This window comes from Stenella coeruleoalba (assembly GCF_951394435.1).
Source record: "Stenella coeruleoalba genome assembly, chromosome: 8".
Lineage (NCBI taxonomy): Eukaryota > Metazoa > Chordata > Mammalia > Artiodactyla > Delphinidae > Stenella > Stenella coeruleoalba.
Genome location: NC_137154.1, coordinates 8264457 through 8279456, shown reverse-complemented (window position 1 = coordinate 8279456; position 15000 = coordinate 8264457).

The following is a 15000-nucleotide window of genomic DNA, read 5'->3' as shown; positions in this document are numbered from 1 at the left end:
GGACTGCAGGGTGAGGGAGGAGCTGGGTGTCCTCCCTACTGGGTTCACTGTCACCCCAGCTGGGAGCAGCATCCCCCTCCCCCAGGACGAGCACGGGCAGAGTGACAGACCGGGAAGCGGGTAGAGCGGCACAGACGGAGATGGGGGAGGGGGGTGGGCAGAGACTTTCAAAGCCAGACCCAGCCACCCTGCCAGGCACACAAAGAGCCAGCACACACACACACCGGCGACAAGCTGCGCCGGTGCCCGTCCCCGCCGCCGCAGGCACGTGCTGCCGCGCACACAGGCCGAAGCCCCCTCCCACCCGTCGCCCCTCCCACCCGAGCCCCAGACTTCTAGACACACCTCCACTCGGGCACGCCCCGCTGTGCCCAGACTGAGCCGAGCTTGCGCTCGCACCCTCCTCTCCCTTCCCTTCCTCGGCCACTCAGTAATCAGATTCCTAAATTTAGAAGCAACCCAGGGCCCAGCCAGGGATGGATCCCCGCCCCCACCCGCTGCCTGCGGCCAGCCGGCCGGGGTCCTGCGGTCGGGCCACGACCCGGCTGGGGCCTCCCGGTCCTGGGGGCTCCTGCGGGCGGCCGGGCAAAGTTAGGCACAACCCCACCCGGCTGCGGTGCTGTCGGGCCACATGGGGCCACACTGGGGCCACCCGGCCGGCAGCCACGTTGCCCGCCACACCTCCGGTCAGAGCTATGGGGCCTTTTTCCTCCTCTTAAATCATGGATTGGGCACCAAGCCCCAGGGTGGGGAGGTCTGGACAGAGGAGAACGAGTGGGCCAAGGGCAGGTCTGAGCTCAGGGCTCTGCTACAAATGGAAAAGCGCCTCCGCAGCCTTACTCTTTCTGAGTGGCCACCCTGCCCCCAGAACCTCCAGTCTTTAGGGAGCCTCTCATCTCTGTCCCCTCCTGCCTGGCCGGCAGCCATCGCTGCTCACAGCCCTCTCCTATGATGGAGTCTTCCATTTTGCCCACACCAGCCCCTCTTGAAGCAGGGCCTCAGCTGGGTCCCCCCTTTCCCCCTTGCCACTTTTCCATCCTCATGCCTAGGGTCCAGGGCCCAGCACCTCACCCCACCCCCAGGCCTCAGCATCATGCTTGTTCTGGGCTCCCTCCTCCTGGGCTGCCCCAGGTACCCCCGGCCACAGGCGTCCCTCCTTCCTTAGCACCCCTCCCCCCAATAAGAACCTAATTCTGTTCTCACTTCTCCCTAGGGCCTGGAGCTCAGGGCCAGAGGAAGATTCTGCTCTGGAGGCGGGGGCAGGGAGGGGAGGCTTATTCCTTGGCGTAGAGAGGAGGGGGGGAGTCCCTAGGCCCTGGTGTGATGAGGCTTCCGCCTAGGAGGTGGGACGCGACATGGGAGGGGTATCCTAGGAATCTGGGGATGACTCTGGGGTCCACAGTGTCCAGGGAGAGAGAGGAGGCACATTCCTAGTGAGCAACCTCCTCCCCAAGGGGCAACGGCGCAGGGTTAGGAGGGGGAGGGGCAAGGCCCCACCCTCCCACCTGCTGCAGCCGCCCCCTCCCCAGCTGGCCCCCTCTTTTGTGCAAAGCCACACAAAGGACAAGGGGCCCCGGCCGGCCTGGCCATCTGCTCCCAGCAGCCTGAAGGCTCTTAAAGAGACAGCACCCCCTCCCTGCCCTGGGGCTGCGGGGCGGGATGGACCGGGTGCGCCACAGGACCTGGTCTCAGCGGTACCCCACGTGCCACCCACTTTTCCCTCGCTCCCCCAGCCTCAGATCGGGAATCATTCTCCCCCAGGCCAGGGGCACCGAGGTGCCACGTGGCCCAGAACAGGAGGCGTGGGAGGGGAGAGAAAGGAGGCAGCCAGGGACCAGCCCCTCCCCTCCTGCCTCAGGCAGAGGGGCCAGGGAAGCTCAGTAGCGCAGCACCAGTGCTGGGGTCCCTCACCTCCCTGAGGCCACCTCGGAGCTTTGTGAGCTACTGCCGGCCTCCAGGAGTGCCCTCCCCGCCGTTCTCACCGAGGAGCTCCCCCTCGGCCTTCCTCAGGGAGGATGCCAGTGCCTGCTTTCTGAGGGCTGCAGGCCTCTGGGCAGCAACCCCGTGATCCGGGCACGTTTACTTCCTGCGTTTTCCAGTTGAGGAAACTGAGGCTTGGCCGAGCCCCCGCACAGGCCTCCACAAAGCCAACGCCCCTGGCTGTGTCCGAAGCCTTCCTCCCGCCCCCGACGCCCCCCCACCCCACCCCGGGGCCAGACAGACAGGGCTCCTCACCCCTGAGATCCCCCGGGAAGCCAGACCAAGGTGCTCAGAGCCTTTGCCACACTGCTGGGGACACCAGTTTACATTATTTGTGTGATTGTTTATTTCTCGACTGTCTCCCTGCAGGGCGGCGTGGCAGGGATTGGGTCCACTGTGTTCGCTGCCGTGTTCTCAGTGCCTGGCGTATAGGAGGCACTCAAAATTTGCTGAATAAATAAATACCAGAAGCCCCCAAAGCCTTCCTCCTCGCTGGGCTCCTCTGTCCTCTGCGTGTTGGGCATCCTGCCTCCTGACTCCTCGAGGTGAGGCAGAGGGGACGAAGGTCGAACAGGGATGCTGGGAGAGAAAAGGAGGGTGACCTTGAACAAGCCACCAGCCTCCCCTCTCCCTCCTCCCAAAGGCGGGGGCAGGTCCAGCCAATCCTGAACCCGTAGCCCTGCCAGACAGACTGGGACTGTCCTGAGCTCTGGCCAGGCGAGGCTGGCCGCTGCGGTGTGGTGCTTGGGACCCCGGCCAGGCCCTCAGTGGCTAGAGCCAAGGGGCTCAGCTTGGGGAGGGTGGCAGGCAGGCGGGCCCTTGGGTGGGGGAGGGAAGGTGGCAGGATCTAAGGAGAAACCTGGCCGAGCAGCGGGGGAGTCGGACTGGAGGCCAGGGGGAGATGAAGCTGGAGAAATGGTGAAGGTGGGCTACAGTGTGAAAGGAGCATGGGGGCGCTCCCTCCAGGGCCCTCACGCCCTCAGCCTGCCCAGAGAGGACTTCAGTTCCTCCCAGGCCCCTGGGGCTCACTGGCGGGCGGTGTGGCCCAGGGCACTGCCCTCCTGGGCCCAGTTAGTAATCTCCTGAACTGGCCCACCCTCCCACCCGGGGCTGTGAAGAGGCTGAGAGAAGGTGACAGAGGTGACGATCCGGTGCTAGGTATCGCCTCAGCACTGTGGCCACGTGGGGGGGGGGCGCTAAAGGAGCCCAGGCCAGCACATCTGTGAGTGGCGCTGGGGGCGGGCAGAGCAGAAGCAGGCGGGAGGTCAGCAAGGAGACCCCAGGCTTCCTGTCACCCACGCTGACGAAAGCTGACTCCCTGAGCGAAGCAGGAACTAGGGCGGAAGGGTCAGGGAGATCTTAGCAGAGAGACGCGAGAAGGTGACAGGGGCTCCCTGGAGCCACGAGGGGGCAGCTTCCAGACCTGGGAGCCCCCTCTGTTTCTCCGGAAGCCAGGAAAGGAACCGCCCCTCACGCTCACCTGGGCAACAGCTGGCGCCCTCTAGTGGTCACAGCGTGGACCAAGGGGTCCCACCTAAGCTTGGCCACAAATGTCCTCCCAGGGAGTCTGAGCACGGCACCCTGAGGAGCCCATTCTCCTGGGGCAAGTGCATGCGGTCAAGATCGTCTGGGGCCAACTGAGCTTTAGATCCAATCCCCAGCACGTCTCCTGGGCCCAGAGCCACCCAGAACCTCCCAGAACAAAGTCGGGTGGAGTGGAAACCCCTAGAGAAATGGCAGAGGAGAGGGGAACCGCAGGGAAGGTGCAGGAGCACTGCAGGCCAGGGAGCTCAGACCTGGAGTGAGTCCTGCCTCTGCTTCTTGCTTGCTGTGTGGCCTGAGGTGAGTTACTTGGCCTCTCCGAGGCTTAGTCCCTCCATCTCTCAAAGGGAACAATAACGCTGACCTCATCTGATTGTTGGGAGGATCCAACGTCATCTCACATGGAATGTAATTGGAGTCCCCATCAATGCTGGTTTCCTTCTGAAGCAGGGGGTCCCCTCTTGAACACCCCTAGCTGGGCTACAAAACCACCCTTCACTTCTCTGTGAGGCTGCCCATGATCTGTGGACCAGCTGAAGGCCATGGCCACCTGCAGCTCCTGGTTCTGGCCTCTGGAGCTAAAAGCTCTTCCTCTGAGACATTTGACACTTGACAACATCCCTCTGACTTGTCTACCGCTTCAGGTTCCTGCCTTCGGTCTGATCTCGCCAACCCATCACACAAACATAGCTGGATACAGATTCTCAAATACTGCTCTGATCAGGTCTCACTCCTGCTCAATAACCTTCCATGGTTCACCGTTGCCTTCCAGGCAAAGTTGGAGCTTCTCCTCTCCCAGCCCAGTACTCAAGGCCTTTCTAGCCTGTATCTGACCCAGCTGAACAGGTCTGCTCGCTGCTTGCTGAGTCCTACCTGGTGCCCCAGAACACCCCACCCACCCTGCAGACCCTGGCCCGGCCCACCTATTTTCATGCCGCATACCTGGCCAGTCCCTTGGGACTGCTGGCTTCTGCTGGCCAGCTCTGCTGGACAGGGCACATCCAGGGTTCCTGGCTTGGCTACAATCACCCTTCCTGCTTCCCCCAACCTGCCCCCCTCATACTCCTCCACCACCCCATCTCCTGCATGGCTCTTAGCCCGTGACCTTGCCTTCCGCTTCCAGAGAAAATAGAGGCCTCGGGAGGAACCCCCTCTAAGGCCTGCCCCTGCACCCAGAGATTCACTCCTTCCCTGTCCCTTGCAGTTGTAAGTGTACCTTCCCCCTTCAAGGCCAACCTCCCTCCCAGGCTCTGCATCTCTCAGCGAGACACACACACACACACACACACACACACACACACACACACACACATTTGGTCCTCATTTACCTCTCCTCCCTCATTATTCTCTTCCCTTCGGCATGTCAACCTGCCTAAGGCCCTCCATCCCAAGACACTCCCATCCCCCATGTACACCAACACACACACACACACACACACCCCTTCCTCCATCCCAAGTTTCACCTTTAGCTACTCCTTTCAGCTACAGCTACTGAAAGCTAGTGCTACCTTTGCTCTCAATCTCTCTCTCTCTCTCTCTCTTTTTTTTTTTTTTTTAAAGCTGAGCTTCTTAGGGAATTCCCTGGTGGTCCAGTGGTTAGGACTCTGGGCTTCCACTGCAGGGGGCATGGGTTCAATCCCTGGTCGGGGAACTAAGATCCTTCAAGCCGCAGAGTGCAGCCAAAAAAAAAAAATTAAAAAATAAAGATAGGGCTTCCCTGGTGGTGCAGTGGTTGGGAGTCCGCCTGCCGATGCAGGGGACATGGGTTCGTGCCCCAGTCCGGGAAGATCCCACATGCCGCAGAGCGGCTGGGCCCGTGAGCCACGGCCACTGAGCCTGCGCGTCCGGAGCCTGTGCTCCGCAACGGGAGAGGCCACAACGCTGAGAGGCCCGCGTACCGCAAAATAAATAAATAAATAAATAAAAATAATAAAAAATAAAGATAAAGCTGGGCTTCTTAAAAGAGTTGTTCACACCCCTTCATCCTTGTTCTCACCTCCCACTCACTCTGCAACCCACTGAAGTGTTGTGTCACCCTCTGCCACTCCACGGAGACTGCTCTTGCCGAGGTCACTAGTGGCTGTCATCTCTAAACCCAAAGGACTTTTTTTTTTTTTTTTTTTTTTTTTGCGGTACGCAGGCCTCTCACTGTTGTGGCCTCTCCCGTTGCGGAGCACAGGCTCTGGACGCGCAGGCTCAGCGGCCGTGGCTCACGGGCCCAGCCACTCTGCAGCATGTGGGATCTTCCCGGATCGGGGCACGAACCCATGTCCCCTGCATCGGCAGGCGGACTCTCAACCACTGCGCCACCAGGGAAGCCCCCAAAGGACTTTTGACGGGCCTGGACTCAATCCACCTCTGGGCAGGACAGACAGAGAGGGCTACCCCTGTTCATGGACATGAGCTCCCAGCTGGCGCCCATCCTCTCTGCCTCCAAACCCTTGCTGTAGATCCTTCGGTCCCAGGCTACATCCTTAACTCCCCGGGCTGTGGACACTGCAACCTCCATCTCCAACCCCGACCCCTGCCCCTGGCTCTGGACCCCCCATACCCAACCAACTGCCTTCTGGACGTCCGTGCTCAGTTTTCTCTCAGACACCACAAGCTAGGCCTGTCCAAAAGGGATCTCCGCCTCTTGACTCTCCGTTTGCTCTGCCTGCCCACCTCTTCCCACCAGTCCCCGACGAAGTACAGAAACTTAGGAAATGCCCTGGACTCCTCCTTCTGCTTCACTTCCGAGTCCAACAGCCTCCAACTTGTGTCAGTCTCTTCCCCCACGGCCACTCCCTCTCACCCCGTGAATGAAACAGCCTCCCAGCAGGCCTCCCTGCCTCCTCTCTTGGCCCCCTCTAATCTGTTCTTTATTCAACAGCCAGGGCAATCTAATCAAGTCAATCCACTGCCTTTCATTATCCTTTGATAATCTCCTTCAAAATCTGGCCTCCTGATACCCCTTCCCCCTTTGCCTTTCTCCTTTGGGGGTCCATGTGGTGCTGTGGAGTTGATCCCACCCCAATGTCAGCCTTTCCCAAGGCCCTGGAGATCACGATGGGTTCAGAAGTGGACTAGAGACCTAAGCTGGCCCAATCAGCATGTTACAAATATGGGATGAAGGTCAGGAAGCTGAGCCTGGAGGGCCCCACAAAGAGATGGGAAAAAAACTGGCTTCCCAATGACATCAGCTTTACCTGAAGCCACTGAACCTCTGAACTTTTTAGTCACGTGCGTCAGTACCTTCCTTTGATTGTTGGAGCCTGGTTGATTTCAGTTTTCTGTCACTTGCAACCACAGCCTCTGAAATAAGACATCTCTCAACATTACCGCACTTGAACTTACGCTTTAGCCATGCCCGACAACCTGCAGTTCGCTTGGAGTCTGTAGATGCGATTCCTGATACCTGGGATGACCATCTTCCTTGTTGACGAATTCTCATTTGCCTCACAAAATGAAACTCAGTTTCACCCTGTCTAGGACCTCTGCTCTCCCCCATCTCAGCACTGATCACACTCTAATGTAACCACATACCTGTTTACCTGTCTGTCTCCTCCTTGAGGCTGTGAGTCCTGAGAGGGCAGAGCATCTGTCTTACTCACCTGTGCACCCCCAGCCCCTCTCACTCCACAGGTACCTACACTGCCAGGTCCCAGGAAATCACTTCTGCCAAATCTCCCCTGATTTTACCAACGTATTAGGATCTCCTTGTAGGCAAAGATTTACAATAATAATAGAGAATGCCAACTTCTGTGAGTGCCTATTATTTCTTTTTTTCACGGCTATATTCCCCAGACCCTAGATTAGCACAAGTACATAGGAAATGCTCAATAACTATTGTTGAACAAATTAGTGGATGAGTAACAAACAAATTGAATGCTCATAGGTTCCAACCCCAGTGTGCAAAATGCTGGCCTAAATTATCTCATTTTCCTCCACAGTAGCCCTGTGAGGTAGGTATTCTAATTATCTTCATTTTACAGATGAGGAGCTGAGGCTTCAGAAGGTGATCTGCCTAAGATCATAAAGCTTGAAAGTGGCAGAACTGGGACTGGTTTCAAGCCAGCTGATGCCAGAGTCCTGCTTTTTATATTCCTGTGTCCATATCCTTCCAGTTAAGATGCATTTGGCTGCGGCAAGAGGCACCATCATTTGATGGTGCTCTGAGCAAAGTGGACACTTTATTGTTTCTCCTAAGAAGTGTGGAGGTCAGTGTCACCACTGACAGTGCTCAGTGGTCACCAAGGCCTCAGGTGCTTCTCATCTCTCAGCTCTGCTTCTTCCATGCATCACAAGTTCCCCCCTCATGGTCCCCAGATGGCTGCAGCTGCTCCAAGCATCTCACCCTTGGAGGACAATTTCCAGAGTATGAGGGAAGGGACATAGAGCAGGGGCTTTCTCCTTGGCATGTCTCTTTCATCAAAGAGAAAAACCTTTTTCAGGAATTCTTGATCAGGCCTGTGCCCCTTAAGCCAATCCCCTGCCATGACACCCAGGGATCTCCACCCATCACCTGAGCAGCTGGGGCTCTGTCAGCAAGGAAGAAGGAAACATGGCTGTTGGGTAGACAGGCAACCCTGCCCTCTGCTGCCCTCCCCATCCCCCTGGCACCCTCTGTGCACTAGAGTTTTCAGAGATATTTGTTGGCTGAACTACAAACAGAAGAAGCAGGTAGGGGGGGTTCTCTTCCCTGGCAGACTTGGGTTATAGCCCTGAAGTCACGGCCTCCAGGTGCCCACATTTCCAAGGATGAAAACCAGCAGAGAGGGCTGCAGTTCCTGGTGGAAAGCAGGCTCACTGGACCCAGTGGTCCAGTGCAGAGACAGATAACCTGGAACAGACAGACAAGTGGATGGATTTTGCAGGTTAGATGTATGCAATCATTCGTTCAACAAGGGTTTATTGTCCATCGTCTCCTCTGACTCCTCCCTCTCCTCCACAGCATCTTAACCGGCTGATATTGTGGACAGGTTGCCTAGAGACTGCTGATGAGGACGCTGAGTCTGCACCTTGCTTCAGCAGAACGGATGCCAGGAGAGATTAGCAATGTCTGTCATGGGCACAGAATGAGCGGCAGAGAGGCAGAGAGAAGGAGAGAGTCCAGGAAACAACAAATTATGGAATGACTGTGACCCTAAAGAGGGGACCCCAGCGTGTTATAGGTTAACTTGTGTCCTCCCCCAAATTCATATGTTGAAGGCCCAGCCCCCAGTACCTCGGAATGCGACTTTATTTGGAGATAGGATCTTTTTTTTTTTTTCAGTACGCGGGCCTCTCACTGTTGTGGCCTCTCCCGTTGTGGAGCACAGGCTCCGGATGCACAGGCTCAGAGGCCATGGCTCACGGGCCCAGCCGCTCCACGGCATGTGGGATCTTCCCGGACCGGGGCACGAACCCGCGTCCCCTGCATCGGCAGGCGGACTCTCAACCACTGCGCCACCAGGGAAGCCCTGGAGATAGGATCTTTACAGAGATAATCGAAGTGAGGTCAATAGGTGGGCCCTCGTCCAGTTTGACTGGTGTCCTTATAACGATGGGAAATTTGGAACAGATAGCCGTGTACGGGGAACAGCACGTGATCATGAGGACAGCCATTTACAAGCCAGGGAGAGAGGCCTGGGACAGCTCCTTCTCACACAGCCCTCAGAAGGAACCAACCTTGCCAACACCTTGATTTTGGACTTCTGGCCTCCAGAACTGTGAGACAATTAACTTCTGTTGTTTAAGCCACCCAGCCTGGGGTGCCTTGTTACAGCAGCCCTGCAGAACTACTACATGGGGAAACAGCCTCTGGGCTCAGGGCTGTGTGTGTTCAGATTGGGCACGGCTTACCTGGACCAAGACCTGAAGAGGCCGTGGGCCTCCAGGTCAGGCCATCTCACCCCCTTCCCACCTTTGGGCCCGTCTCTGGCCTTGGCATCCTTGGCTGTCCAGGAGGGATAGACTAGATGACCACCTGGCCTCCTAACCAGCCCCGAGGCTGACGAGGCCAGCTGTCACTGTTAAATCCAGCCACCAGTTGTTGCCTTCTAATGCCAAGGGTGGGGCCTGTGGACCTTGACGTTGAGAGTAACATGTATGACGTTTAACTGCCTTGTATTAGTTATGCCACAACTGTGCTGTGTAACAAAGGACCCAAAGCTTCTGGGAGTCAGAATCTCAGGAACGACTTCACTGGGTGGTTGTGACTCGGGGTCTCCTGTGGGGTTGCGACCACGACGTTGGCTGGGCTTCAGTCCTCTGAAGGTTTGACTAGTGCGGGACAATCATCTTCTAAGGTGGCTCACTCACTTGGCCAGCAAGTGGAGACCGGCTGTTGGTGAGAAGCCGCAGTTCCTCACCTCCACGCTGCTGCTTGCAGCACTTGCAGCGGCTGGCTTTCCCCAGAGGGAGCCATGCAAGACACCAAGGCAGAAGCTTGGTCTTAAGTGTTGATAACCTGACCTTGGGAATCACACCCTGTCACTTCAGAAGTATCTTATTGTCACATACGTCAGCCCTACTCAGTGTTGGAGGGGACTATGTAAGGGCATGAATACCAGAAAGTCACCGGGGCCATCTGGGTGGCTGGCTACCGCAGGCTGGATAAGAGATCGGGTACCAGAAGGGATTACGGGGCAAAGGGTCATGAAGGAAGAGTCTTACGCATTGATCTTGGGACAGATGGAGCCTTGGGAGTGTATTAGTGTCCCAGGGCTGCCATAACAAGTTACCACAAACTGAATGGCTTAAAACAACAACAATTAATTTGGGCCAAAAGTCCAAATCAAGGTATTGGCTGGGTTGGTTCCTTTCAGAGGCTCTGAGACAGCTTCCGTTCCGTGCCTCTCTTCTAGCTTCGGATGACTCCCAGAAACCCTTGGCATTCCTTGGCTTGCAGCCGCTGCCCTCCAATCTCTGCTTCTGTCTTCATATGGCCATCTTCCCCCTGGATGTGCGTCTCACGTCTTCCTCTGTTTTCTGTTACAAGAACGCTGGTCCTTGGATTTAGAAGCCAACCCTGAATCCAGGATGATTTCATCCTGAGATCTTTAACTTAATTACATCTGAAAATATCCTATTTCCAAATAAGGTCACATTCACAGGTACCAGGGGTTGGACTTGGGGACACTATTCAACCCACTACAGGAGGCATCCCCATGGGGGGGGCTGGTTGATGCCATGACCTAGTATCTCCACCTGCTTTGGCTCGGGTGTCACCTCCTCTCGGGAGCCTGCTACCTCTCCTTTGTGCCCCACAGCACCGGTGCCTGGTACCACCATTGCACCGTTATTCCTTCAACGAACATTTCCTGAGCACCTGCTCTATATCAGGCACTGAGCTGGGTCCTGGGAGTTCAGAAGTTCAGGTTGCCAGATTTAGCACACAAAAACACGAACACCCAGTGCAATCTGAATTTCAGATGCAGAGTGGGTTTCAGTTTGCCCCCGTATTGTGTATTGTATCTCGCAACGCTAACAGCAGCGGGGGAGAGAAGCACAGCCTTCAACTGAAGGAAGCCTACAGTCTTGTGGGGGAGATGGCAGGGGGACGATAAGGCATCAGGAGACCCAGGGAGTGTGCCCGGGCCAGCAGGAGTGAGAGGAGTAAGAGGAGGCTTCCTGCATCTAAGCTGGGACCCCAGGGGTGAGGAGGAAAAAGAGTTTCCAAAGGTGGGGAGATGGGGCCCTTGCCAAGCGGGCAACACCGAACATGCAGTCCCTAACCCTGAACAGAGCCCGCAGCCTCCGAGGGCTTTAACTGGCCCACCAGATGTGCATTTTAGAAAAAAGGCAACGTATGGGGTCACAAGTGCCAAAGAAAAAGAGCGTTTCAAGGAAGGGGGAGAGAAGAACAGGCCAGATGTGGCAGGGAGGCCCTGAAGGATCAGGACTGAGACGTGTCCCTTGCAGGTAGCAAGGCTGCTGGAGGCCTCGGGAGAGGCTTCCGTGGGGCGCTGGGAACAGAAGCGAGGCTGCAGCGGCTTGAGAGCAGGCAGCGTCAGAAGCGAGGAGGAGGTAGAGACAGGGAAGGCCGCTTTCTCCAAAGGTTTTTGGGTGGAGCGAGGTGGAGAGCCGGGAGAGCAGGGTCGAGGAAGGCTGGGGGAGGGCGGGGTGACTGAAGGGAAGGACCCTGAGGGGAGGAGTCTCAGCAGCTCTGCAGGTGGCAGGGAGGGGAGGGTGGAGTGCATTCAGATTCTTTTCTGGTCTTTTTGTCTTTTCTTCTTTTTGAAATGGAAGGACTCTCCTTGGCCAGCTGATCACAGTCTGCCCATCCATCCCCCACTGTGCTGTGAGTGCCCTGACAGGCCACCTGCTGGGCAGGGCTATCTCCCAAGGCTGTTCCCCAGCACAGAAGACTACAGTGGCAGGCAGCCCCCAGGCCTCCGCTGAGCATGTGAGTGAACAAATAGTCGGGAGCGGTTGAGAGCTGTGGACTGAGGAAGGCGAAGCATGGTGTTTGGGGGAGCGGCTGTCTTGGAAGGAAGGGGAATCCAGGAAGGAGGTGGGAGGGGTGCAGGGCCTGGGAGAGAGGGGAGACAGTGTCCCCATCCTGAGAGGTCAGAGGAGGGTGGAGAAGGTCGCCTGGGTTCCCTGCATGCACAGGAGCTGGAGGGCCTAGCTAATGAGTCCGGCCTAGACAACAGCCTGGTCACTAGGGGCACAGGTTTGGCAGCGAAGGGAGGGAGGGTGGTGAAGGGGATGGGGTGGGGTATGTGTAGGGGTGGGGAGATGTACTTTTGTCCCAGGGAGGGGGTTCCTTTCCTGCCCCAGGCCATGCCAGGTGCCTTGCAACATCATCTCATTTATTTATTTATGTTAAAATATTTATTTATTTGGCTGTGCCGGGTCTTAGTTGCGCACATGGGATCTTCGCTGCAGCATGCGGAAATCTTTAGTTGCAGCATGCAGGCTCTTAGTTGCGGCATGCGTGTGGGATCTAGTTTCCTGACCATGGGTCGAACCTGGGCTACCTGCATTGGGAGCACGGAGTCTTAACCACTGGACCATCGGGGAATTCCCTCATCTCATTTAATCTCATGAATTCTCACCACCTCTCCTGGAAGATGATGCCACTGATGAAGATGACTGCTGTTGGTGGTCTCGCTTTATAAATAAGGAAACTCGAGGCACCTTGACTAAAGTCACAGAGGATGGAAGTAGCACAAAGGACATTTAAACACAGGCCGGCCGGTCTGACTCCAAAGCAGGCTCAGTCCTCCACCCCATGAGACCAAGGAAGCCCTGAGCAGGAGTGAGCCCAGAATTGGGGGCAGCCCCCAGGGAGAAGGACACTGCTGTGGGGCAGGAATAGGGCACTGGGCCTTCTCAGGTCTCTCGGGGGCCTAGGTGATGTCACCCCCCCAAGGGCCTACTGGGCTCACCTCCCGGGCCTTGTCTGGTGTCCAGCAAATTCCTGCAGCCTGGGGAGGATGGACCCAAGAGTGAGGAGTGGCAGAAAAGACAGGGCACAGGGCATCACAGTGGCGGGCATCTGTTCCCTGAAACAGCTGACCATGAAGTTCAGTGTGGGTGAGGAGACAAGAGAAGCCAAAATAGGGTGGGGAATTGCACTTTGCCCCTCCTCCCTCTGTGAATCCCCTTGCCCCACCCCTTCATGCTTCCTTGGCTGGCAAATACCGTTTCCTCCCCTGGGATCTGCTTGCCTTCTTCTCCTTCTCCTCCTCCTTCAAGGGCAAGCTCAGAAGCCCCCTCTTTCTACCTTGGCCACCCTCCTCCCACCCTTAGCTCCCTCTTCTGGCCCCCAGCGTGCTAGCAACCAGATTTTCTGACCCAGGAATGGGATGTAGGCCAAAGAGTCATTCATTCTAGTCTACCTACATTCCCTCCACGGTCTCACCCAGTCTCATCCAGCTTTAAATACCATCCAGACCTGATTGCGCTGAAATTTGTAACTCCAGCCTGAATCTCTCCACTGAGTTCCAGACTCTGATTACTCCACATCTCCATGTGAATATCTAAAGAGACATCTCAAGGGACTTGCCTGGTGGTCCAGGGGTTAAGACTTCGCACTTCCACTGCAGGGGGCATGGGTTTGATCCCCGGTCGGGGAACTGAGATCCCTCAAGCTGCTCGGTGTGGCCAAAAAAAAAAAAAAAGTCTCATACCTGACGTGGCCAGCACTGAAGTCCTGATCTTCCCCTCCCCCACCCACCTTGCTCCTTCCAAAGTTGTTCACATCTCAGTTGAAGTCACTCCATTTTTCCAGTAGCACAAGATACCTTGAAGTTATCTTGACTCTTCTCTTTCCCTCACACCCCACATCCAGTCCACAGGCACATCCTGTTGGCTCTACCTTTAACGCGCATCCACATCCTGAACTTTTCTCCCGCCTCCGCTGCCATCCAGCTGCTGCAAGCACCAACCCTCTCGCCTGGATTATAGCGGTGGCCTCTGCACTGCCTCTCCTTTGACCTTGGCCCCTACACTCTTTTCTCAACCCAGCAGCCAGGGGGTCCTATGAGCACATAAGCCATTCCTTCCAAACTCTCTAATGGCATCCCAACTTGCTCTAGTCTCGGCCAAAGTATTTTTTTTTTCATAAATTTATTTATTTATTTTGGCTGTGTTCGTTCTTCGTTGCAGTGCTCAGGCTTCTCATTGCGGTGGCTTCTCTTGTTGCCGAGCACGGGCTCTAGGCATGCGGGCTTCAGTAGTTGTGGCGTGTGGGCTTCAGTATTTGTGGCACGCGGGCTTAGTTGCTCTGTGGCATGTGGGATCTTCCCCGACCAGGGCTTGAACCCGTGTCCCCTGCATTGGCAGGCAGATTTTTTTTTTTTTTTTTTGCGGTAGGCGGGCCTCTCACTGTTGTGGCCTCTCCCATTGCGGAGCACAGGCTCCGGACGCGCAGGCTCAGCAGCCGTGGCTCACGGGCCCAGCCGCTCCGCGGCATGTGGGATCTTCCTGGACCAGGGCATGAACCCGCGTCCGCTGCATCGGCAGGCGGACTCTCAACCACTGCGCCACCAGGGAAGCCCCAAAGTCTTTTAAAACATACAAGCCCTAAATGATTCTCTCCTTACTTGTCTGATTTCACCTCCCACTCTTCTCCCACGGGCCCACTCTGCTCCAGCCACATTGTGCTACAGTGTAGTTCTTCAAACATTCCAGTCATGCACCTGCTGGGGAGTATTGCACTAGCTGTACCCCCAGCCTGCAATGCCGTTCCCCCAGATATCCTCACCTCCTTCAGATCTTGACTCAAATGTCACCTTTTGTTTGCCTTCCCTGAACATCTTAGTTTAAAACTATAAACCTGACTTTCCCCATCCGCCTTCCCTGCTTTATTTCCTCCATAGAACTTATATCATCTAACGTGTTACGTATTTTACCGGTTCATTCATTTAGTTTATTATCTGCCTCTTCCTTCTAGAATACAAGTTCTATGACGGCAGTGCCGTTTCTGTTTGGTATTTTCTTTGCTGCCTGCAGCAGCGCCTAGCATATGGTTACTGCTGATGTTGCTTGAGTGGCTGTTTGGGGGCC